This window comes from Tamandua tetradactyla, chromosome 21, assembly GCF_023851605.1.
Source record: "Tamandua tetradactyla isolate mTamTet1 chromosome 21, mTamTet1.pri, whole genome shotgun sequence".
In the NCBI taxonomy this organism is placed as follows: Eukaryota; Metazoa; Chordata; class Mammalia; order Pilosa; family Myrmecophagidae; genus Tamandua; species Tamandua tetradactyla.
This window is the reverse complement of record NC_135347.1, coordinates 30,716,959-30,741,039: the sequence shown is the minus strand read 5'-3', so window position 1 is coordinate 30,741,039 and position 24,081 is coordinate 30,716,959.

The window sequence follows — 24,081 nt, the reverse complement described above, 5'->3', positions numbered from 1 at the left end:
CAGGTAAATTAGCAAATTGAGTCAGAATTTATTGAAAACAGAAAAACAGATAAAAGACAGTGGTGAGGCATATTATGTAACACTACTTATTAGAAGTGGAGTTGACATATGTTAAAAATAAGAATTTGGAAAAACACTGAAGGCCATTTGCAGAGAAATAAAATGAGAGAGAACGTGAAGTAATAATGCAGTAGGGCACTAATTTGGAGAGGCTATGTATTTCTGCTACAGGTGACAAAAGTGCCAGAGCATCATACTGTTAGGTAGTTAGGGAGTCATGGGCCCACCTCATGGGAAAAGGGGATCGCCCCAAGGCCACCCCAGGAAGTTAGAACCACCTTTAATGGATGGTTAACTTGAGCAAACTGCAATCAGAGCATTCTGACTTTAACAGATGGTTAAAGGGTTAAATTGAGCTAAGTGCATCAGAACACCCTGTGAAAGCAAGAAACTAAGTTACAAAAGAAAAACCCCAAGAAATTCCCCTAGTAACATGTGTGTAATATTACCATCAGCTGGCCCCATAGAACCCGGAAGTAAACTGCTATTGGGCCAGTCTGGTTCTTCACCAACTGAGCCCATCCTTCTTTAGGATGCATTTTTTCCTCTCTTTACTCACTGCTTTTAACAAATCACCTTGCTCTCCCAACTTTGACTCAAGTTTCAATTATTTGTCTCTGTGAGTCTAGGACCAGAACTCTGGGCCAGATAATGCTGGGGCCCACAAACCTAATGCTTAGCAGTTTAAATGGATGTAAAAAGAGATGTTGACGCTCAAATACAGTAGACCATTACCATTATCACATAAGATTGACCAGAAAGATGAAGTATAGAGTAAACTACCTTCCTAAAAACCAACGTAAAGAATTCATCAGCCTGAAGCTTAGGTTAAATGTTGTCATAGAAGGAAATGACAGAAATAATTAATTACTCTGCTCCCACTTAATTTCTGACTATTCTGTCCAAAAGAATAATCATAGAGCTATAAGGAAGGAACAAATGGTATTTGGTTGAACTTGAGTCCTAAGAAGAATAGATGCATCTAAGAAGGAGCCACATGAATTTAAATAGTATGATAATGTAGAGATAAGTTAACCTGAATTGTTGGCAGTCAACTAAGAAGAAAATAAAGAAGGGGATAGCTAATGGAAGGCTGATATCCCTGATTGAAAAAAAAAAAAAGAATTGTACTTTGCAAAATACAAATTTTTTAGATGCCCATTATTCTCAGACAGAATTATGCCATGGATGATTTAAAATATTCCTTTCTAGAGAGGGTCACAGATATAGAAGAAACCCAGTTTAGTTTTATGTAAAGTTGGCCATGGCTAGCTAACTTAATTTATTTTTGTGTTCATTCACTCATTCATTTCTCTACTCAGTAATCTTTATTGAAGGTATTCCAGGTGCTGACAAGAGTAATGATTTTAAAAGCTCTCATGTGAAGTACCATATTTGGGGTTAAAAAAAAAGCCCTCTGTAAACATGTACAATTTTCTAACTTGGAGGTGGGAAAGGGTATGACATTGTAAAGGAACAATGTTGGCAATTCATATTTGTGCAAAAGAGGGCCACTATTAAATTGAAATCCCTCTTCATATTAAAAAGAGCTTTAAGGGTCTATTTGAGGTTTAGCCTGTGGAAGAGAAAGAAATCATCAAATGGAGCATGATAACTCTCCTCAAATAAGTAAAAGGCTGTCATACGGAAAAGGGAGTTTATTTAGAATTGAAACAGTGATTTTCCCCAGTAAAAAAAATGTTTGGTTAAAGTAATCACATAGAAACTAAAGACTACTTATTGATAATTTTCTGGTGATATTTTTTGCATAATATAATAGTCAAGTTAAAATGACCCACTCAAATTATTTTAAAACCTCAGATTATAATTTTCTGTATAATATCCTATTAGCTATAGTCATTAGTTATAGAGCCATTTATTGCTCTCATGCTTAAAAAGTAATATAGAGATAAAGGCGACAATAAATAGTTTAAAAGTTTTTGTATAGAAAGCTATCCCAAAATTATATAATCTAAAGAAGATATCTAGATTTGACATAATTGTCTACAGTTTCCAAAATGGGTTGTTCTGGCTGTTCATGTTTCCTGTATGATGAGGGTTTTATATAACATGAAAGGTATTCGGCTAGAACAGAAAGACTAATAGATGGATTCCTATTAATTATTAAGTACTAGAAAAACTACAGAAAAATGCTGTGACGTTCTTATGACAGAGCATCTTTTATGATGGTACATCATTTCTTTTGTATGTTTTAGGCACTGATTGTGCCGTCCATATTCCAGACAGTATATATTATATCTCATGGGTTCTTCTTCAATCGTCATGGCCATTGAAAATTTCCTCTTGTGCGCTATATTAATTTTGTTTTCCTATTGCTATTAGAATAACTTCTCCATTGGTAAGGAATATTTCGTACAATTTAATTTTATGACAGTAATTAGTACTTTTTTTTTTTTCTTCTGTAAAATAAAGTTGGCTGGTGCAAAGGTGGCTCAGTGGCAGAAGTTTTGTCTGTCATGCCGGAGACCTGGGTTCATTTCCCAGAACCTGCTCATATAAAAATTAATAATAAATAAAATAAAGTCACTAACTTTTATCCTTTTGACATGAGGATAAATGCTGGATCATTTCAATAGAATAAATATATATTTATTTTATATTTTATAATACACATCCTATAGCACTTTTGATTCATATTATTTATTAAATATTAATAACCCCAGACATACAAAACAATTTTCCTATATTATTAAATTATTATAAAATTAGAATTGCAACATTTCTCTTTATCATTGTCCCTACTGCACCAAGCTGAAATTAATGAGAAGTTGTTTGGTTTGTTTTTGGTGAGGGGGTGGAATGCATGGTCCGGTTCTCCCGCAAGGAAAGCGACCATTCTACCACTGAATTACCCATGCACTGAGAAGTATGTGTTTTTTTAAAACTGTCAGATGGATATAGAATTTCTCATTCGATTTAAGGTAGCATTTATCACTACAATTTTTGTTTGTGTGTCCTGGAGTAAATACCATAGATTCAATTGAAACTTTCCTTTTTGACTCTTTCACTTGCTCTTTCTTTTCTCCCCTTTTTTTTATCAATTAGGATTGCTACTTGTATACAACAGAAGTATGTCTTAAACAAATTGATCTGATGCAGCTTAAAAATAGAGGCTTACAGCAGACCAGGGATACTATGGCAGCTTCAAAATGCAAACTTTTATCTTCCTAAAGTAGTCAAACACAAATCTAGCTGATTTTGTACTCTTTCTAAAATGATTTTTTGAGCACTAACCAACAATTCTTGCTTACATCTCACTGGAAGTAATGAGTTATACCACTCCAGGTTGCAAGGTATTTGGGGAAGATCAGGAGACACATCCAGATATTATTTCTGGCTCAAACAAAACTGGGGTTGTGTTAATAAAAAAAAAGAGCAGAGGGCGGTGCGATGGTGGCCCAGTGGCAGAATTCTTGCTTGCCATGCCGGAGACCTAGGTTTGATTCCCAGTGCCTGCCCATGTAAAAAAAAAAAAAAGAAAAAGAGTAGAATGGACATCATATATGAAATAAGTACTCCTATGGAATTGAAAATATGCAATGTTTCAAGAAAAGTATGATTAAGTTGGTTTTGTGAGAGGCCAGAAGAAAATGTACCCTTAGAATAGAACAGTCTCATACAAATTACTTCGATCAATCATTTTCTAATTCATAATATTTTGTTCAGTAAGAATCCTTGAACATGCAGGCAGCTCAACAAATATGTATTGAGCTCCTATTTGGATCAGAAATTCTCTAGTGTCAGATATTCTCTAGAAAGCTCCTTGAAGAATATTCATTATTTCAGCTGTAGTTCAGATCACAAATGAAATGAATGCATGAAAGATAAAGAATAATATAAGGTCCTTGTCATCAACCAGCTCACCCTGAAACAAGTGATTCAAGAACAAACACAAATAATTACAGAACAGTGATATGAGTACAAATGGAAGTACTTATGAAATTCTATAGGAATGTTAAGAAACTGGTATGAAGGGAATATCAAATAAAATGGAAAATTGAGGACAATGTATAGGAATTTTTCAAAAGGGTCAAGGTGTAAGAGATTGTGGTTGCAGAAACCATTCATTTTCTAACAGGCAAATGCAGACATGGCTTTATGGACTTTTACTTTTTTTTTTTTAATTTTTTTTATTAATCAAAAAAAAGAAAAGAAATTAACACAACATTTAGAAATCATTCCATTCTACACATGCACTCAGTAATTCTTAGTATCATCACATAGATGTATGATCATCATTTCTTAGTACATTTGCATCGATTTAGGAAAAGAACTAGCAAAACAGCAGAAAAAGATATACAATGTTAATATAGAGAAGAGAATTAAAATAATAATACTAATAAAATATATATATATATATAAAGGAAAAAGAAAAAAACACCCACACAAACAAACAAAAAAAAACCATATTTCAGGTGCAGCTTCATTCAGTGTTCCAACCTAGTTACATTACACTTAGGTATTATTGTGCTGTCCATTTTTGAGTTTTTGTATCTAGTCCTGTTGCACAGTCTGTATCCCTTCAGCTCCAATTACCCATTATCTTACCCTGTTTCTAACTCCTGCTGGTCTCTGTTACCAATGATATATTCCAAGCTGATTCTCGAATGTCCGTTCACATGAGTGGGACCATACAGTATTTGTCCTTTAGTTTTGGGCTAGACTCACTCAGCATAATGTTCTCTAGGTCCATCCATGTTATTACATGCTTCATAAGTTTAGTCTGCCTTAAAGCTGCATAATATTCCATTGTAGGTATACGCCACAGTTTGTTTAGCCACTCGTCTGTTGATGGACATTTTGGCTGTTTCCATCTCTTTGCAATTGTAGATAATGCTGCTATAAACACTGGTGTGCAAATGTCCGTCTGTGTCTTTGCCCGTAAGTCCTTTGAGTAGATACCTAGCAGTGGTATTGCTGGGTCGTAATCCATTCTGCCATTCTATGTCTTTTGATTGGGAAATTCAGTCCATTAACATTTAGTGTTATTACTGTTTGGATAATATTTTCCTCTACCATTTTGGCTTTTGTATTATATATATCATATCTGATTTTCCTTCTTTCTACACTTTACTCCATACTTCTCTCTTCTGTCTTTTCGTATCTGACTCTAGTGCTCCCTTTAGTATTTCTTGCAGAACTGGTCTCTTGGTCACAAATTCTCTCAGTGACTTTTTGTCTATAAATGTTTTAATTTCTCCTTCATTTATGAAGGACAATTTTGCTGGATACAGGAGTCTTGGTTGGCAGTTTTTCTCTTTTAGTAATTTAAATATATCATCCCACTGTCTTCTAGCTTCCATGGTTTCTGCTGAGAAATCTACACATAGTCTTATTGGGTTTCCCTTGTATGTGACAGATTGTTTTTCTCTTGCTGCTTTCAAGATCCTCTCTTTCTCTTTGACCTCTGACATTCTAACTAGTAAGTGTCTTGGAGAATGCCTATTTGGGTCTAATCTCTTTGGGGTGCGCTGCACTTCTTGGATCTGTAATTTTAGGTCTTTCATAAGAGTTGGGAAATTTTCAGTGATAATTTCTTCCATTAGTTTTTCTCCTCCTTTTCCCTTCTCTTCTCCTTCTGGGACACCCACAACACGTATATTTGTGCGCTTCATATTGTCATTCAGTTCCCTGATTCCCTGCTCAAGTTTTTCCATTCTTTTCCCTATAGTTTCTGTTTCTTTTTGGAATTCAGATGTTCCATCCTCCAGTTCACTAATTGTAGCTTCTGTCTCTTTAGATCTACCATTGTAGGTATCCATTGGTTTTTCCATCTTTTCTTCTTTGTCCTTCCCTCCCACAAGTTCTGTGATTTGTTTTTTCAGATTTTCTATTTCTTCTTTTTGTTCAGCCCATGTCTTCTTCATGTCCTCCCTCAATTTATTGATTTGGTTTTTGAAGAGTTTTTCCATTTCTGTTCGTATTTCAGCATTAGTTGTCTCAGCTCCTGTATCTCATTTGAACTATTGGTTTGTTCCTTTGACTGGGCCATGTCTTCAGTTTTCCGAGCGTCATCCATTATTTTCTGCTGGTGTCTGGGCATTTGATCAGATTTCCCTGGGTGTGGGACCCAGCTGGTTGAAAGGTTTTTCTGTGGAATCTCTGGGCTCTGTTTTTCTTTTCCTGCCCAGTAGGTGGCGCTCGTGGCGGTCGTTTGTCTGCGGGGCAGTCGGCCCGGGAAACCGTGCATGGAGGCAGGGGTCGCTGGCCGCGGCTTGGGGGAGTGCCGGTCCAAATTGCCCAGCTGGCCCGAGACACCAAGCGTGATGGAGGGCCCCGCTATCCAATGTTCCCAGTCAGACCGGGGAGCCACGTGCGTGGAGGGGACCCCAGTCGCCAGCCGCCCCGGCCGGGAAAACGTGCGCCCCTCGGGTATGTCACCACAGCAGATTCTCCCTGCCCGTTCAGCCGTTCCAGAATGGGGTACGCTGTCTTTTTGGTCTCTGTCGTGACTCTGGGAGCTGTTTCGTATTGTTTCTGTTTCTTTAGTTGCTTTTCTGGAGGAGGAACTAAGACCTGCGCGTCTTACTAAGCCACCATCTTCTCCGGAAGTCCGCTTTATGGACTTTTAAAAAGAATCTTCATGGGCCACGGTGGCTCAGCAGATAAGAGTGCTTTCCTGCCATGCCTGAGGACCCAGGTTCGGTTCCTGGTGCCTGCCCATGTAAAAATAATAATAATAAATAAATAAAATTTAAAAATAAGAAGAATCTTCAAGGTGACAATTGCAAAAAATAGACTTTATATTTTGTGTTCACTGACTCATTAAATTTCATAGCCTTTCATGTCCCCATGACTTAGTTACTCATAACTATAATTTGAAGAAATTTTCTGAAAACACATAGAACATTATTATAGTCCTAGAAATGATAACCCTGTGGAGAGGATTATAGCAGAAGGTTAGCAGATTATTCAGGGATTGTGAACTTGGTTAATAGAATAAGTCAACTGTCATATCGAAAGACATATACCATTATCAAATGGGCATATGAACTCTTTAGGGGAACTGTGTTTTCCCCTTTCAACATTTTACCATTATACATACTCCATACTGAATTGATATCATTGAAAGTGAAACCATGTATTCATTTATTTGAACTATTAAAACATGGAAAGTAGCAGGGAAAAATTCTTTACAGCACCTTCTGATTAGATTTAACCTCAATGATTAAAGAAAAGACTCTGGCACTTATAGTACTGAAAGTTACTTTTCAACTATTGCCACCCACATTGTAAGTAAAAGAGAAATGAGTGAATTACAATTACAATTTTAAAAATGTCCATAGAGTTGCATATCCATTAAAGGGAAAGGAAGATAGGAGAAGATAAAAGGATAGTAAAGGAAAGAGTAGGCTCCTACAAGGTAAAATTAAATAGATTTTTTAAAGGAACAAAAAAAAAGATAAATGTAATATTGGTGATTAGTATTTTGCTCACTAAACAGACTAGATTATATACAGTTAGTGATGTAAAGATAAATCTTTATTTCTAAGAAATGGTAATGGACTTTTTCTTTTAAATAATACAAAAAGCAAATAGTATAAAGCATGCTATGTTGGTTAAGCTCTTTTTACCCACATCCTTTCAGGAACTTGAGTAAAATGAGGCTAACCACAGACAATGACAAACTGCATATTCAACGAAAACATCCAGTATAAATAAGGAAACAATATTTTTGAAGAAAAGCAATGTGTTTCATGTGCATACAATTACTAAAAATCAGTAAGTTCATCAGAGCTTTAATTTGGCAATTTTTACATTTATAATGTAGATTAAAATAAAAATGTTAAGAAGGTTTTCCATTATGGAGGAGAAATCCTATTGTCAACTGTGTGTTCTTAGATTACTCTGAGAGTGGCACAAGATTTCATAGGGACTATTCATTTTAAGCCCCTGTTTATGTCATGAAATGGAGAAGAATATCATCCAAAAGAAAGCATAGATCGATTTTCCAATACATGTATGTATATTCCAATATATATTAAGCTATTTCTCTCAAATATTAAATTAATTTTCAAATTCAATTTTTAATAAGCATGAATTATTAGTTGAAAATGGTAAATTAATGTTTGCCTTAGTGAAAGTTCTTTTAATACTATCCTTCATCCATTTTATCTTTATTTGAAGACATCTGTCACCTTGGGCATGTTTGACAATTCTTACAGAATCTCTGGAAAATCTAACAAAGTTACTTTCTCTTCAGTTGGCCTTTTTCACCTAACCACATCGCCATCTTTTTGAGCTTGATAAACAGGATTCTCTATTTCACATACAAATGGAAATAAGGGAGAGATATTTTAAAATACAAAGCTCCTATTCACTTCTTATCTGTATACTATAAACCAAAGAACTGCAAAAGGCTATTTTGCCTTTCATGGTGCTTTAGATAGTTTCATAAGTTACCCACAAATATGATAAAAACAATGAGTTTGCATAAAGCAAACTTCACTCCCCTGGGAGTCATGTCCCGCGTAGACGGGGGAGGGTGGTGAGATTGCTTGTTGTGTTGGCGGGAGAGAGAGGCCACATCTGAGCAACAAAAGAGGTTCTGTTGGGGGTGACTCTTAGGCCTAAATTTTAAGTAGGCTTGACCTATCCTTTGTGGGGTTAAGTTTCATATGAAGAAACCCCAAGACTGGGGGCCCAGCCTATAGCTTTGGTTGTCCACACTGCTTGTGAGAATATCAAGAATTCAACTTGGGGAAGTTGAATTTCTCCCCATTCTCACCATTCCCCGAAGGGGGCTTTGCAAATACTTTTCCACTCACTGATCGAATCACTCTGGGATTCATCGGGGCATCACTCTGGACAAACCAACAAAATCTCATGTCCTACCTGAGATTCCAAGTACTTATGGTGTTCAATCAAACTATCTACATAAGTTTTATTAGGAAATGCACTAGTCAAAGTATAAATTTTGTAACAAATAAACATTTTTTGCTTTAGTCTCACACATAAGGTGACATTTTAAAATAATTACCATCTATTTTCAGCACCCTGCAATAACGACATTCCTTTGTTCTTCCTCATGCAAAAACATTTTTAAAATTTGTTTTAAAACTATTATTTAAATAGTTTTATTTAAATTATTATACACTCTAGGCCTTCCTAGATTATACCATCTCAATCTTTAACATCTATCTTTCTTTCTGATTTCATTTATGTCCCCAGCCCTCCTCCCTCTGTCATTCTCACATGCAGCTTCATTCAGTATTTCAACATAATTGTATTACAGTTAGGTAGTATTGTGCTGTCCATTTCTGAGTTTTTGTATTCAGTCAAGAGATTTCATCTTATATTTGCCTGAATCCAGACATCTTGAGTTGAATACTGACGCTTCATTATATACTATTTACCTTTTTTCTTCACAATTGAAAACATAGGTGTGAATCTTATTCATACTTCACAGAACAGAAAATTTGGCATCGAAGAGCTTAATTATCTTATGATGAAATGCAATTTTATGCAGTAGAACCAAGATTTATCCCCAGGAGCATTTGACATAAGAGTTTCAACTCCTAACAACTACTTCAATGCACCTCTGAAGAAAGCAAAGTTTAATGGTTTAAGAATAATCTATGTAATTACAATACATCAAGATAAAAATGGAGTCCCTATCCAATCTTTTTTTTTTTTTTTTAACATGGGCAGGCACTGAGAATCGAACCTGGGTCTCTGGCATGGCAGGTGAGAATTCTGCCACTGAACCACCGTCACACTGCTCCCTATCCAATTTTAAAACAAATGAGTTAACCTCTCTGATATATGAAAGAATTTAGAATTTTGACTCCTATTACTTCAAGGTAAAATAAAATCATGCCTATCATACAAATTACATTCTATTTTTATGTAGACCTGAAAGTAGTCAATATAGTTTCTCTGAAAGAATCTGTAACTTTTTCATTCTTATTTTCATTTACACACTGTCCAGTAAGCAAATAAACTTAAAATAACCAGTACATTTTATGTTGATGAGTCTTACTACTTTTGTTCCATATTTCATTGTCTTTCATTAATTCTTCATTGTAAGGTATAAATTGTATTGTCACTCTTGTCAAATATAATTTTTAAAATATCACTATGGGCACTGTTTTTGCTTGTTTTACAATAGATGAATATTCTTTCTGCTATGCACATGCATATAAATTATTACTGTTAATCAGGAATATATCAAGGTGTGAAAAGAGGATGATTTAATGCCTTATCTGAATCTATGAATATATTGAAATTTTAAAAATATGTTGGTTATTATGTTTTAAAAATCCAAAAGGTAATCTAAAATGTCAGTGTGTTTCTGTTTATTATATATTTAGCTACCTACCCATCTATCCACATGCAAGTATGCAGTGCATACGTGTACATATATACATATTCACACACACATATATATGTAAGCATGTATGTGTATATATACACACTATGTTTTAGTGTGTATATATGTATTTATATATATGTGTATGTGAGTAGAGAGAGAGAGAAAATGACGCATTTGTCAGCCCAATAATTATTATATACCTGCAATGGCAAACTGCATAAGGGCTGCAAAGGAAACAGCATTACTCTTGTCCTACAGAGTATCACTGTCAATGAATATTTAAAATTCATGTGACATAGACAATTTCTCACTGAATTTGAATGAAGGAAGGTTTATTATTAAGTGGAGTTAATTAGAGGAGACATTTTCAAGGTCATGAGTGTTGGATCTTAGATGTAGAGAGTATAGTGGATGTAAATTTGAGAATATTACCAATGTGAGAAATAGAATGCAAACACAGAATAATTAAGCTATTCATAAGAAATTATCAGAGAACCAACTTCTTTAACCCCAATAGGCCAATCTTGGAAATACTGATGTAGAAGTTTGTAATGTTAAAATAAAGTAAGATGAAGGAAAATGTGCAACTTCTGGGATAAGAGAAGTTCATGTTGAGACGGGGTGACAGTAAAAACAGTATTTGTGAGATTGGAAGAACAATATTCCTCTGAAGTCTATGTTTATTTGTAGGACACTTCTTTATCCAAAGAATGATCACACCAACAAAATGTGTCCTCTAATAATCTGCAAAATTGGCTGCAATCCTTCAGGTCTCTTATGTTCATACCCATTCCAAGGTCATTTTGAGTTTCCTTCCATCAGGGGGTGGAGTTTCATTTTCCTTCCTTGAATATTGGCTGACAGTGAGACTTGGTTGGCCAATAAAATGTAAATAGACCACAGAGAAAGGGACAGTAAACCAGTACCAAGTCTAGGAATCTAGAGCCACTTCTCTGTTTCATGGAGTCTTGCCCATTTGCCATGTAAACACGTCCATCTAGCCTATTGGACTGTGAGGGACCACATAGAGCAGAGACTTTCTCCCAGTGCAGTCGTCCTTGACGCCACTTCCTAGCTGACTGTACCTCCTCAGACATCTGAGTGAGCCCTGCTGAGATACGAATAACTGCCCAGATGAGGCCAGCCCAGCTGCCAAGCAGCCAACACACAGAATCATGAGTTAAATAAATGGTTATTTTAAATCACTAGATATTTGAATGGTTTCTTATACAGCAAAAGCCAACTGATACATGTGAGATAATGATAATATCTGACATAATAACTGATACTTATTTTCACCAAAATACACTAGAAATGTCAGAGATGTCAGTTCTGCTTCTTTCAATCTAAAAATAAATATGCAATGTGATTTCAGTCTCCAATGGGTCTGGATTTCTGTTCCTGTCATATGAAAACCAGGAGGTTATGTAGATTTTCCCACTTTCCTTTGAAATACTCACTAAGTACCAAGCTCTGTTTTTTTAAATCATTTTACATTAAAATGCCACACAATTGCCTAAGACATCTAAGAGAGGAAAGCAATTCTGCATAGCATAATATGTTTTGAACATTTTTAGGTTGACAGTGTAGCTCCAGATGGAGAGGCTTTGCAGCATTTTCACGTAGTTGCTTCTCTATGTGCCAATTCTGTATATGTGTGCGAGTGTGTGTGCAGCAAATAATGGATAGTAATATAAAGCAAATTGCCTTTCTTATGGTCTAATGTTAATTAAAACCAAATGTCCTTTGCACAATAGAGCTAATGTATTTTAATTATTCTGTCTTGTGCAGATGTGACAAAAGGGAACCTGCGATTATTAAGGGGGAAAAAGTATACATTGTACCAATAATTGCCCACAGTGTGAAATATCATTGCTTTTCCCCTGTGCGTAACTTAAATACTTGCCAGATAATTCCCTCTACACCATTTAAATAATGTAAATTATTCTCTCACAGTAATATATATTTAGACTTACCTTTTTATTGAGTTTAAATGAAGCATGTTTGCTTCCATTTGCCTTCCTTCCTCAGTCTTAAACAATGTAAAACCACAATAAGTTCTTAATGCTTTCTACTGGCATAAATTTTGAATATAAAAAAGCAGGTGTTACTTTATAGAAGAACTTTGGAGGTGGTCAGAAGAAGATTTGAGTACTGACATTTTTGTTTTTTAAAACTTGGGCAAATCTCTGACCTCACTGAGATAGACTTTCCTAATCAATTATATTGGGATAAGAATCCCTATTATGGGAGCTGAATGTGAAGTGGTTGAAAAGGTTAGGAAAGAACATGGATAAAGTGACCACATCGCTCTACCAGAGAATCATTTCCCTTCTGCTAAATGCTGAAATAGTGTACAAACCTTTGAGGACTTCACTCATTCAATTAAAGGCTGAACTGTCAAAGAAAGAAACTCTGCAATGAACCTAGAAGGAGTTTGAGAAGGACAATAACTATCACCTAAAGACTTCACAATACCTCCCCAAAGGAAGAAACCAATTTCCCCAGCATGATGATGGGACACTGGCACAATTTTTGGACAAAGGAAGTGAAGCAGAGACTATTTTCAGCTCAATTTTGGTGATAGTTTTTCTGTAGCTCTGTTCCATTGCTCAATTCTTTAGTATTCTGAGCCAGCTGGCAGCTATAGGAGTGGGTTACTGATTCCAACTTAGCTTCTGTGGTGCCTTCATGGGTAGTGGCTGCTCCAGTTGAATTAGCTCTTCCTTGTTGTGGAAATAATTCCTGGATCTCAATTTAGAATCTGGTTTTCAGTGTAGAATATTTCCATCAGCTTTGTGGTCTCTGAATTGTCTGCAATGAATTTCTTCTTTTTTTTTTTTCTTACCTTGAGGACCAGGGGCCTGGCCCCGCCCCCTCCGCTGTCATGAGAAAAAGTCGCTGCCCTCAGGCCGCCTACATGACTGGGTCAGACACTACGGGTCAGGGGGGAAAGAATGTCATTAAAACTCCCCTGCCGTAATCTCACAGGCCCTGCTGAAACTCCGTTGCCACACCGTAGATTTAAACCTTTATAAGCCCCTCCTGTGGCACTCTTCTCTTTCTCTCTTCCGAACACTGACTTTCATTTTCCCACTGGCCGCCATCTGGAAGAATCTTCTCCTGTTCGTAAGTCCTTTAATTAAACTCATGGGTAACTCCGTGCCAGACGTGTTCTTTGGCCTTGGGGCTAAGTTGGGTTGGAACAAATACCTAGAGTGTTTCTACTTCTTGCACAGAATACTGACTGATACAGCTTCAAAGTATTTTTGATAAGGAAATGAGGTGAGGTTTTTTTCCCCTAATATAACGAGAGTATAAGGAAGAAATAAGGATGACAAGATAGCTTAGATTCAGATTATAAGGACTCTTAAATGCTTTGGTAAGGAATTGGAATTCATTGTAAAATTCATGAGAAGCCACGAGAGGCTTCTGCACAGAGAAGTAGCATGATCAATGTGTGTTTTACTAAGATGATCATTCTGGAATGTGTTCATGGAGTAAGTGGAAAGGTAAAAGATGGGAAACAAGATGTCTGATGGATGTTCAACTGGCCTCAACTACAGTGTGAAAGAAGAGTTTATCCTCTGTTGTAATACCCCTTTCATAAGCAATGGGTATAAAATGTTTTTTGGTACTTAAAAACAAACAAGAAGGAACCATTTTTTTGTGTGTGGTTTTGATTCACAACTGTCATTTTCTTTAATAATTTAAGACAATATTTATAAAAACCACGGTTATAAAATTACTAAGGGATGGTGTTCAGAAGGAAGCAGACATGGACCTGGTAATATGAAATGAATTGAATATAAGATCCATAGAACAAGTAGTATTTCTCTGACAGTGAGTTCCTAGCAAAAATATCAGTTCCTAAAGCTTCAATACCCAAGGCATCTTGATTAAACTGATGAAGCATTAGCAAATTAAAAGTTCAACATTCCCTAGTAATAAAACCAGATCAAGCATTATGTGCTGGTTCTCTTTCAGGTTCATCCATGGTGTGTTATAGTTTTCCTTCCTTTTTTTTTTCCTTTTCTTTTCTTCCCCTTTCCTTTCTCTTTCTTTTTAAATTTTCATAAGGGATATAGAAGCATTGAAATGAGTTCTTGTTTATACATTTATTGAACTTTCCAGGATCAATATTAAAGAAGTAACTAAAATTGTGATTTTATAATGGTAAGTGTCTGGTGTATAGTGGGCCATCTGATTAGACATAGTTAATATCAAGTAACATGAGCATTTTCAATACTTCAAACATCTGCTTATTGTATTCATAAGAAGAAATGATCCTATATTCTATTAATTAATTGTGAAAATATTAATTAATGATAAAAAATAGTGAAAAATTCTACAAGTTTTCAAAGTTTGGCAAATAAAGGTCTTGGATCGAAAGGGTAGAAATGGAAATAGTAGCACTCACTGTTACTCCCAGTTATTCACTAAAAAATGTTTGCCTCCTGTCCTCATGAATTTATGCTCTGCCTGTAAATGAAATGACATAGAATGTGTTAATTTATTTCTTACCCACACTAACCCAATTCTAAAATTCTGAATTCTATACAGGCAGGCACTGTTTACATTTGGTTGCTGCACAATGCACCTAGCACGAGAAATCATAAAATTGCCATTTAATAAAAGTGTTGAATGAATGAATACATGAATGAATGCATACATAAATATGGAAATATTGACAGAGAAAAGAAATAATCCTAGTTTAAAATTTAAAACATCCAAGAACTCTTGGATCTCTTGTTTGCCATAAATTACTCTTATAATAGAGATTTATGAAATATACAATCAATAAAGGAAACTATTTCTAGAACTCTGGCATTTCTGATTATCTGGAATGCAACTGAAAAATAAACTATGACAAAAATACTTACAAACTCTTTTAAAAAAGAATCCCCAGAGAGTTTCAGAAGTGCCATTATATTTCCAGACTTAGTAAATAACTTTGGCTAATAGTAGACTTCCTCTGTGTTCTTATCTTTGAACCACACGTGCTGTTATTTTATAGTGGGTACCAGAGGTCAACATACATATTCCTAATCTAGTGGCCAGGAAAACAGTATCATGGAAATAATCCTGGCACACATCCTTGATTTTAAATTTCAATGGAGCTCACTTTGACCTCATTCATACTAGCGCTGTGTACCTTGAAGTTTTATTTTCTTTGAGCCTCATTTTCTTTATCTGCATAATAGATACATCACTATTCACGCCACGGTTTTTGGAGGGGACCAAATGAGATAAAATGTGTAAATGTCTATCTTGATACCTGGCCTTTTGTAAGTACTCAGTAAACATTATTTCACTTTCTTTCCATCGTACCAATGACAATGTAAACACTCTGATATTCCAATCGAAAGCTAAGCATGGTCTGAGGCTAGAATATGTCCCTAGGTGTAGATATTTTGTTTATGGATTAACCAGACTTTTCCTTTTTTTTGAAAAACCAGAAGATATAGAATCATATGCCTTAAACAGTCCTATACATCTGACCACCAAAGAATCTTCAGTACAATTGTCCATGCAAGTGGAAAAGAGTTTATGAAATAAACTGGGGTGGTTTTTTTTGTCAATTTCTAAGAAAAAATGCCTGTTTTCTTAGACAATTGTTCTAGTTAACAATAAGTGAGAATGATTGTGACTAGGAGAAATCTAAACATAGAATTCAACTTTGTATTTGATTATACTTTAATATTTGTTATTTTCAGGAACGTTTAATCATTATCTGTCACATCAATCAAAGTAGTGGAAAAAACTTCCAAATAAAAATTGAATACATAAAGAAAGTTAATTTTTTGCATTCATGAGTTCAAAATGGATTTTATTTACATGTTTATTTAATTTCAATTCATATTTAAATATTATATAACATTTATTTTAGAACCATGGTGAATAATTGCTTTTGTTGCAATACATAACCATTTAGTTAAGTGAATGTTTCTGTTGAAGACCCTTGATTAGGAATCTATGGTTCCTTATCTTAAGAACAGTCAGATGGTTTTTGGAAGTTTGAAAATGCATAGCTGAGACGTTTAGAATACTACAATTTTGACACTGTTGGCGTTATGTGATTGCATTCTGACTAGCTGCAAGATAAAATCAAGGAAAAAGCAGAAATGAGAAAGGACACAGCTGGGCACGATGCCCCTGCTGGTTACAAAATAAATTCCTGGCACCTGATGTGAGCAAAGAAGAAGAAGGGATTTCCATATCTTAGAGACGTGCTTAGTCAACCATAAGCTCAGGCAAACACAGGTGAAATATAAGTAAATGTTTCTGGATTTTGTAACATTCAAGCTCTAATTTTATATGTTTGCACCTACTGTTTACATAAGCCATTAAGTCAAGCATACCTGTTAAAGAACAATTATTTTCTTACTGAAATAATTTTATAACATAAACCAAGTCTCCAGACATTAAATCAGAAAATAATTTAGTGTTAAAATAATGCCTTTGCTAAGTATGCATGTACATTCTGAAGAACTGAGGTTTTCTCATAGTGGTTTTACGTTATTTTGATCCAGGATACTGGAATTTCTAACCTGTCATCTCTTCTGAGCCTCACTGTTTAAAAGCACACACCCCATGAAAACAGGGCTGGAAAAAAGGGACAATATCCAAATTAAAATTCCGTATTATTAGCATATGGGCTAAATGCACAGTACAACGCAGGGTCTGGAACCCTTACTACCTCTTTTTCTTAAATTTGGACTTCATTTCCTTTATCTGCCTTACTGAAGGGAATCAAAGCAAAAGTGAAAGCAAGATAATCCAATATGTACAGCCAACCATTCGTCTCCCACATGGAGGTGGGCGATGCACAGAGGTGGGGAGAAAAAAGAGAATGGAAGAAACACAATGGTTTTAGTGCAGGACTCTTGGAAAAGTATAAGACTACCAATGCCTATGATTCAGGCAATGTAATAACAGCCCCTTCTCTGGAGGGGATCTGCTTAGAGGGAGGTGGTAGAAACAAGCAGAACACTATTTTATGCCCCAGTTTTGCCATTTCCTCTGTATTTCTCCTTCTTCCTTCACATAGCATATTTCATCCATTTTATACTTTCTGCTTATGTGTTCATAGATAAAATCAATTTCCCTAGCATAATCAACATACAGATTATTTATAACCAGATCTAAAGACTTAAATTCCTCCTCTGAAAGTGTACTGTGTCTAAAAAAAGAAAAAATGAATTTCAGAAAAAGGTCCTTAGTGAAGAGATAGAAATTCTAGCCTTTCACCTCACTTTGAGATGCGCTACTGGACTTCAGGAATTTCAAATTATTCCTCTGATTCCCAGACAAAGCAGAGTTCAGTGAAGCAGTATTCTTAATTAAGAAATATTTTACTCAGTAATGGTCTGGGCCAACTAGAGAATGAAGAAAAGCAATTTAAAAGAGCACAGACTCTGTTTTAAGAATAATCGCTTGCTCACCATATAAAATGAATAATTTAGATGGCCGTTAGCCACAATTATTATAGGTAGGCAAAGGCAAATGGAAAATTATATAATTTCATGGATACTAATTGCATTTTGGTTGAGGAAGAAAATTTCATGCACGTGCTGAATTGAACTACAATATTAAGATGAAATAACCATTTGGCTGTCTGTGAACTCATCAGAATTTTAAATTGCATATTGATCCTTTTTTGTTAATTTTTAACTTCTTATTATGGAATATATGTGCCAAGTCTCCAACTTCGATAATTATTATATGGCCAATCTTGTATCATCTAAACCCCCACCCAGAGTTTTTGAAAACCGTTTTACACATCCTATCATTCTATCTGTAACCTTTTATATTAATTTATAATTAAATTGTTTTCACTTTAATTCTGAGTTTTCTCATTGCTTCTCCAAATGCCTATTGCAAAACATGACCCACATTCATCTACATAGATCAGCATTCTGCTTTTCTTTTATGAGCAGTTAACGTGGTATTTATTGTTGCTTATGAAGTATCCAGCTAATTCAAGAGATAGGAGTATTGCCCGTATTCTGAGACTGTCTTAGCACTTATAATTACTTTAATTGTATTTTACTTAGAGTTTTGTACATGCTTGTTGAATGAGTAGACTCTGTATTTTATGACCAATACCTCTTATAAAATTCATGCCACTATCACATCTGCACAAACTCTCATATAAAAACTATAATACTACCTTCCACATATTGTCAGAATACAATGTGCCAGAGCATGCAAAGCATTTCGCACAAGACCTGGCATACAATAGACTATTATATACTTGAATCTTAAATTATTGTTGCTGTTTATTAGTATTAAATTAATGAAAATGATTTTGTACTAGTAACTACAAAGGAACAAGATTCAACAAATTTTTCTGCCTGCCCAATCATTTGAAGTGAGAGAGCTTTTCAAAGACCATAAAAACACTAGAGCTGGATTGATTTGCTCTTTAATCATATTAAAAGTAGCCTTTTACCAATCATTCCGATTCCATAGTGATAAACCATAGTTTCATTTTTTTTTCAGTTCAAGACCCACAAATCACTGCATGTTAGCTATGCAGTGTTTTCTTTTTTTGGCTTAAAACAACAGAAACTTATTCTCCTACAGTTCTGGAGGATAGAAGTCCAAATATGCAAATATTTTGAAAGGGATAACTAATGCCTGTTGCTCTCTTTCCCATGAGCATCCGCCCAGAATCCCACTAACTACTGAGCCCAGTACTTCCTTGCTCTCTAGAGCGTCTGAACTCTGCACATGAGTGTCAAGTTGGAAGCACTAGAGAAACTGGATAGAGAAATAGGAGGTTGAGTATAATTAGTTATCAAGAAGGCTGCTTCACTCAATCAAGAAATTGAACATGTAACTTTTGTTAGAAATTTCAGTATTTATGTTTTAGTATAAACCACTGCGTCTTCTGCAAGACACTAGCAGTCTAAGAAGGTAATGAGATTCTAGCAAACATGAAACAATTGGTTCAACAAATATAACACTACCTACTAAAGTTCCAAAATTAAAAGGTCACATTAGAGTTCATAATTCTTAATTCTATTAAAAACTCATCCAAAATTTATAGGAAATGCACAAAAATTAAATGATAAATGGAGTCATAATAAAACCAGAGGCCCTTAAATAATCAGGATGCATATCCAGAATTTGTGATTACAGAGCTCTGAATTGGACCCTTAAGAATTAACTTTCAAAAGGGCTAAAGGAAATTTTGATGTACACTCCTTTGTTGGATGACATTGCTATAAAGACCGTGACGTGAGCTGCATAAATAAGATGTAAGATGTACCGTGTCTGCAATATGATCTGCAGAGGTTTGATGTCACCTCTTTATATCATCTTTATGGTTCCCTCATCTCACCCCACCTCCATTAACATCCCAAAGCTAGGGGGTTGACAAGCACGTATCTGGCACTCAACCCGATTTACATTTGAATAATTAATTTTTTGTCCATTATATGAAGCAATGTAAGATAGTAAGGCAGATTTTATGAGTCTGTCAGAGAGAAAATTGGTAAGAAAATTCAACAAATATCATTATGTGCAAAAGAATAAAGAAAAAATATTCATTAACCAAATGGGATAAAAAATGTCTTAGGTTTACTGCATGAGACTATTTTGAGTATAGGTGAAATCTATAACTCAAGGTCTCAAGGTAGGATCAGAGTAGAGGCATAAGGGCTACCCATGTATGTATGTGTATTATTTTAAGAGAGCTTTCTGAAAAAAATTGTTTGAAAAGTGATATTTGCTAGTCAAAATGGGATAAAACCTTTATATATATTAAAACTCAGTATATGCCTTAAATTATTGTAGCAGAGGTATTAGCTATTTTATATTTCCAACCTACGTCATGGTAAGAAACTAAGGTCTTAACAGTATAAAAGATAGCAATTTTATTATGTTTGGGGTCTATTGCCCTGTTTAATCAAAGGATTAAAATAATTGTCAATATGGTATCCGCTTTCATTTGCTAAGCTGCTCAAAGTAAATGCACTGAAATGCATTGCCTTTAACAATGAGAATTTTTTAGCTTACAGGCTTACAGTTTTGAGGCTGAGAAAAATGTCCAAATCAAGTCTTCACCAAGATGATGCGTGTTCCTGAAAGCTGGCTGCTGATGATCCTGGATTCCTCTGTCACATGGCAAGGCAGATGGCAACTTCTGCTCTTCTCTCCCTTCTCTTACAGACTTAGTTCTTTTCAGCTTTTGCTTCTGTGGTGTTGTCTCTCTCCCCCCACCCCCCCTCTGTATTTAAACCATATCTAAAGGACTCCACTAAGAGGATTAAGCCCTACCCTGGACTGCACCTTACCTGAAGTAATCTAATTTAAAAAAAAAATGCTTAAAGTAGGTTTACATTCACAGGAATAGATTAGCTTTAAGAAGGTGATTTTCTAGGGTACACGCAGAAAAATCACCACAGTACCTAAATGTACTACTTGTCGATAATAAAGAGAACAATGCTAAACTCACAACATACTCACCTAAGACCCAATATACTTACAAAATGGAATCATAGCTAAAATGGTTGGTTTGTACTTTATATTAATATTATGGCCACTATTTGCAACACCATATTTTGGTGTATTCTAATAGTTCATTCCACCTTTACATTGAAATAGAAACACCATAGAGGACCAAACCCTACAATTATGAGAAATACACTACCATATTTATGATTTCAGTGTAATACCCTGATCTACAGGACGTTTCTCTCCTGATCTGGCTCCTCTTTCAGATATGGAGTTGGAAGAAAGAGCAAATTAAATATCGGGCAAATATAAGATCATGAGACAAGTCATGTTAGCAAGCTGAAGTTATTTCATTCCACTCCTCTGTATGCACACAGGGGCTGCTCCAGTCCCTCTGGATTAGGGCCAGGCACTGACAATATAATTGCAAGCTGGCTCCACCCAATGTTGTGGAGCGGAGAGAGAAGGGACCAGCAAGGGTTCCAGGAGCTTCTTCTAAGGCTTTTGAAACCTTGTTCTCTTGTTTCAGCACTTGGTTAGTTCATGTGACCCTTTGTTTTCTGTAGTTTTGAGGAAAGTTACTGTTTTTAAAGAGTGTCTGTTGCCTTTGCCCAGTGGATTTAGAACAGTGGCCACCCTCAGCTCAGCCCCCAGTGATCTGTAGTAACTCACCCAAAGGTAGAGATACCTGTGATCTGACCACAATCCTCCCTTCTATTTAATTTTAATGGTTTATAAATGGTGTTCTAGTTTGTTAGCTGTTGGAAATGCAATATAACAGAAATGGAATGGCTTTTAAAAAGGGGAAGTTAATAAGTTGTTAGTTTATAGTTCTAAGACTGTGATAATGTCCAAATTAAAGCAAAGCTATAGAAATGTCCAATCGAAGGCATCCAGGGAAAGATACCTTGGTTCAAGAAGGCTGATGAAGTTCAGGGTTTCTCTCTCAACTGGAAAGACACATGGTGAACAGGTGACATCTGCTAGCTTTTTCTCCTGGCTTCTTGCTTCTTGAAGCTCCGCGGGGGGCATATTCCTTCTTCATCTCCGTAGGTCTCTGGCTGAATGGACTCTTGTGGTTCTTGTGGCTCTCTCATGGCTCTGTCATCATTCTCAAACTTTTTCCAAATGCTTCCTCTTTTAAAGGATTCCAGCAAACTAATCAAGACCCACCTGGAATGGGTGGAGTCACACCCAAAGATTAATACCCACAATTGGGCAGGCAAGTCACATCTCTATGGAGATAATCTAATCTAGTTTCCAACCTATAATGATAAATAAGGTTTAAAAGGAATGTGGCTGCCTCCACAAAATTGAATTTGGATTAAGGCATGGCTTTTCTAGGGCACGTAGAACCTTTCAAACTGGCAGAGATGAGGATAGTGTGTGAACCACTACCACTGTTCTAACGGTAAGAATTATACAAGTGGAATTGCATACATAGTTTCCTCAGGTAAGGACATATATAACTTAGCAGGTTACCAACAAATCAGTCCCAAAGGGCACTGCCAATTTACATTCCCACCAGCAGTGTATACTTTGCTTATTTCCTTACAGATTCGTAATTGTCATCATTTTACATTTTTGTCAATCTAACAGATGAAAGAGGTTTTTTCTTTTAAAGACCATTTCTGTATCTTTTTAAAAAAATACCCAGTTCATGTTCTTTTCCCATTTGTTTATCAAGATGTTGTCAATTTTTAAATCTTTCACATTTTAAGCATATGAAAGTTAATTTCAAAGATTTTCTTATATATTATGGATATGAAGTCTGTGATACATTTTGTAATTATTTTCTCCAATTTTTCAGTCATTTTTAAAAATTTTGCTCATAGTATTATCTGTAATGCAACCTTATAAAATGCAAATTTATCAATCTTTTATTTTATTTCCTCTATATTTTGAGTAATAGGAATCCTTGTCATATGTCCATGTTAAAGAAAACCTCACTTATGATTTATTGTGGTTCTTATATGGTTTAATTATATTTATTTTCAATATTAGAACCTGAATTCTTTTGCATTTTATTCTATATGTACTGTGAAATATATATCTAAATTTATCTTTCACCAAACAGCTACCTAGTGGTCCTAAGACAACTTATTGAAAAGTACCTTTCCATCAAAGTGATTTGAGATTACACCTAAAACTTTCATATGTTCTTTGATCTGTCTCTGAGCTTTTGTAAAAAAAAATCCAATGTTCTATATTTTTTCTGATATACCAGTACTTGACTATTTTAAGTATAGAGACTTAATTGTATTTTTTAATGTCTAGAATTGCAAGTTCTTCCACATGGTTTTCTTTTTTGAGTGCTTTTCTACTTTTCCATGATTGTTTTCCAATATGGTATTTTATATCAACTTATCTAACTCCATAAAAAAATCTTTTAGCATATCTGTAAGCCAATTATCAAGTATGACAATTATCAGGACTGAGTCAAATTTAAAAATTAATTTAGAGAGAACCATTATCTTTATAATGTTGAGTTATCCTAACATTAAGGAATGCCTTTCCATTTTCTAGAGTCTATTTTTGCATCTTTCAGGAGTTTTTCCTCATATGTGTTTTGAACGTTTCTTCTCAAGTTTGTGAGTATTTACGTGTCTTTGCTTCTATTATAAATGATGACTTTACCATAATGAATTCTGATGTACTGTTGTTTTTATATATGACAGCTACTGATTTGCACAGGCTAATTTTATGTTCTGCTGTATTACTAAATTATTTGATTGCTTGAGTAATCTTTATTATTGATTCCCTAAGGTTTTCCAGGTATACGCAAAAATTCTCTGTAAATAGATAATTTTATATAACCATTTTTATGTTTCTATCTGATTTGTCTTCTGCAATTGTATTTGTTAATATATCTGCAACATTGAATAGTACTGGAGATAGTAGTCAAACTGACTTTATTCTAGTTCATAGTGAAAATGTCTCCCCCCATTAACCTTTAGAAGTAATGTGTATATATCTTATCATGTTAAGAAAGTATTACTCAGTTCCTAGTTTTAACTGTTCTTTTTTTAGAATGTGTGTTTATTTTTAAGGCTTTTTCAGTATCTATGTAGATAAACATAAGATTATGTTTTCCTCAGGTACTTTTTAATAGTGTATTTTGCTATGAATTTTCCCTTGATTATTGCTTTTAAGTTTCCCAAATATGTTGATATCCAAGGTTTTCATTCTCATTATTATTTCTTGAATTCTATCATTTTAGT